Source organism: Chiloscyllium plagiosum, chromosome 2 (genome assembly GCF_004010195.1).
Source record: "Chiloscyllium plagiosum isolate BGI_BamShark_2017 chromosome 2, ASM401019v2, whole genome shotgun sequence".
In the NCBI taxonomy this organism is placed as follows: Eukaryota; Metazoa; Chordata; class Chondrichthyes; order Orectolobiformes; family Hemiscylliidae; genus Chiloscyllium; species Chiloscyllium plagiosum.
Window position 1 is genome coordinate 32,781,966 of NC_057711.1, and position 3,921 is coordinate 32,785,886.

The window sequence follows — 3,921 nt, forward strand, 5'->3', positions numbered from 1 at the left end:
GTGGGGGCGGAGAGGTCGGGAAGAAGATTGCAGGTTAGGAGAGCGCCTCATCTTCCGCCTAGGACCCCTCCAACCACAAGGGATGAACTCGGATTTCACCAGTTTCCTCATTTCCCCTCCCCCCACCTTGTCTCAGTCAAATCCATCGAACTCAGCACCGCCTTCCTAACCTGCAATCTTCTTCCTGACCTCTCCACCCCCACCCCAGTCTGACCTATCACCCTCACCTTGTGCTCTTTCCACCTATCGCATTTCCGACGCCCCTCCCCCAAGTCCCTCCTCCCTACCTTTTATCTTAACCTGCTGGACAAACTTTTCTCATTCCTGAAGAAGGGCTTATGCCCGAGACGTCGATTCTCCTGTTCCCTGGATGCTGCCTGACCTGCTGCGCTTTTCCAGCAACACATTTTCAGCTATTCACAAATTAAATAAGGTTTACATTAGTTTGGCAGGAGGATGGGAACCAGAGCTAGGAATCACAGGGTGGGGTAGCTGGTGAAAAGGCAGATACAGCGTGCAGAGATTCTGTGACCAGGGATAGACAGTTGATGGGGCAAAGTTGCAGTCAGTGTGATGGGTTGAAGGTGGACAACATTATTTTAATGGAAGCAGTGTCATGAATAAGACTGATGAATGTAGACAATGTACTTGGAATTAAGACGTTGTGGCCATTACGGAGACTTGGATGTCACAGGGGCAGGAATATTTGTTGGATGTTCTGGGGTTTAGATGTTTCAAAAGGAATGAGGAAGGAGGTAAAAGAGCTGGGGGAGTGACATCGCTAATCATGGATAATATCACAGCTGCAGAAAAGGAGGTCGTTGAGGAGGATTTGTTTCCAGAGACAGAATGGGTGGAAGTCAGAAACAGGAAAGGAGCAGTCACGTTATTGGGACTTTTCTAAACAACCCCATCCCCATCAAAAAATAGGAACAGAGACACAGAGCAGCAGATAGGGAGACAGATTTAGGAAAGGTGCAGAAGCAACAGGGTTGTTGTCATGGGCAACTTCAACTTTCCTAATATTAATTGGAACCTGCTTTGTGCAAATAGTTTGGATAGTGCAGATTTTGTCAGGTGTGTCCAGAAAAGATTCCTGACTCACTATGCAGGTAGGCCAACTAGACGGGAGGCCATATTGGATTTGGTGCTTGGCAATGAAACAGGTCAGGTGTCAGATCAGATGGGAGAGCATTTCAGTGATAGTGATTACAACCCCCTGACCTTTACTATAGTCATGGAAAGAGATGGCAGCAGATGGTCTGGGAAAGTATTTAATTTGGGGTGGGGGAATTATAATTCTATTAGGCAAGAACTGTGGAACATAAATTAGAAACAGATATTCTCAGGGAAATGCTCAACAGAAATGTGGAGATTGTTTGGGGAGCACTTGTTGCAGGTGCTGGATAGGTTTATCCCATTGAGGCAAGGAAGGGATGGTTGGGTAAAGGAACCTTGGATGACAAGAGATGTGGAACATCTCGTCAAGAGAAAGAAGGAAACTTACTTAAGGTTGAAGAAGCAAGTGTTAGACAGGGCTCTAGAGGGTTACAAGGCAGTCGGGAAGGAACTGAAGAATGGATTTAGGAGAACTAGAAGGAAGCATGAAAAAGCCTTGGCGGGTAGGACTAAGGAAAACCCCAAGGCATTCTACACTTATGTGAGGAACAAGAGGATGCCCAGAGTGAGGGGAAGGCTGACCAGGGATAGTGGAGGGAAGTTGAAACTTTATTGCTGGAACAGCACAGCAGGTCAGGCAGCATCCAGGGAACAGGAGATTCGACGTTTCGGGCACAGACCCTTCTTCAGGAATGAGCAGAGAGTGTTCAGCAGGAGAAGATAAAAGGTAGGGAGGAGGGACTTGGAGGAGGGGAGTTGGAAATGTGATAGGTGGAAAGAGGTCAAGGTGAGGGTGATAGGTCGAAGTAGGGTGGAGGCGGAGAGGTCAAGAAGAAGACAGCAGGTCAGGAAGGCGGTGCCGGGCGGGAAGGATCCGGCTGAGACAAGGTGGGCACCTTCCCTTGCAACCGCAGGAGGTGCAACACTTGCGCCCACACCTCCCCCCTCACTTCTCTCCAAGGCCCCAAAGGAAACTTCCATATCCGCCACAGATTCACCTGCACCTCCACCCACATCATCTACTGCATCCGCTGCAACCGGTGTGGCCTCCTCTATATTGGGGAGACAGGCCGCCTACTTGCGGAGCGATCCAGAGAGCACCTCTGGGCCACCCGGACGAACCAACCCAACCAACCTGTGGCACAGCATTTCAACTCCCCCTCCCACTCCACCGAGGATATGCAGGCCATTGGACTCATCCACCGCCAAACCACAACAACCCGACGATCGGAGGAGGAGCGTCTTATCTTCCGACTGGGAACCCTCCAACCACAGGGGATGAACCACAGTTTCTTCATCCCTCCTCCCCCCACCTTGTCTCAGCCGGATCCCTCCAGCCCAGCACCGCCTTCCTGACCTGCAGTCTTCTTCTTGACCTCTCCGCCTCCACCCTACTCCAACCTATCACCTTCACCTTGACCTCTTTCCACCTATTGGGGGGAGGTGTAGTCCAGGTAGCTGTGGGAGTCGGTTGGTTTGTAGTAGATGTCCGTGTTGATTCGGTCGCCTGAGATAGAAACAGAAAGGTCTAGGAAGGGGAGGGAGGAGTCCGAGACTGTCCAGGTGAATTTGAGGTTGGGGTGGAAGTTGTTAGTGTAGTGGATGAACTGTTCAACCTCCTCGTGGAGGTTCATCCACTACACCACGAGCTATTCTCCATTCCAGGCAACATCCTGGTAAATCTTCTCTGCACCCTCTCCAAAGCTTCCACATCTTTCCTAAAGTGAGGCGACCAGAACTGCACACAGTACTCCAAATGTGGCCTAACCAAGGTCCTGTACAGCTGCAACATCACTTCACGACTCTTGAATTCAATCCCTCTGCTAATGAACGCTAATACACCATAGGCCTTCTTACAAACTCTATCCACCTGAGTGGCAACTTTCAAAGATCTATGAGCACAGACCCCAAGATTCCTCTGCTCCTCCACCTTACTAAGAACCCTACCGTTAACTCTATTCCGCATTCTTATTTGTCCTTCCAAAATGGACAACCTCACACTTGACAGGGTTGAACTCCATCTGCCACTCCTCAGCCCAGCTCTGCATCATATCTAAGTCTCTTTGCAGACAACAACAGCCCTCCTCACTATCCACAACACCACCAATCTTCGTATCATCTGCAAATTTATTGACCCACCCTTCGACTCCCTCTTCCAAGTCATTAATAAAAATTACAAACAACAGAGGACCTAGAACTTATCCCTGAGGAACTCCACTTATAACTGGGCTCCAGGCTGAATATTTACCATCTACACCACTCGCTGACTTCGACCAGTTAGCCAGTTCTCTATCCAACTGGCCAAATTTCCCTCTATCCCATGCCTCCTGACTTTCCGCATAAGCCTACCATGGGGAACCTTATCAAATGCCTTACTAAAATCCATGTACACTACATCCACTACTTTCCCCTCATCCACATGCTTGGTCACCTTCTCAAAGAATTCAATAAGACTTGTAAGGCAAGACCTACCCTTCACAAATCCGTGCTGGCTGTCCCTAATCAAGCAGGGGCTTTCCAGATACTCATAAATCCTCTCCCTCAGTACCCTTTCCATTACTTTGCCTACCACCGAAGTAAGACTAACTGGCCTATAATTCCTGGGGTTATCCCTATTCCCTTTTTTGAACAGGGGCACATCATTCGCAACTCTCCAGTCCCCTGGTACCATCCCCGTTGCCAGTGAAGACGAGAAGATCATTGCCAACGGCACTGAAATTTCCTCTCTTGCTTCCCACATAATCCTAGGATATATCCCGTCAGGCCCAGGGAACTTGTCTATCCTCAAGTTTTTCAAAATGC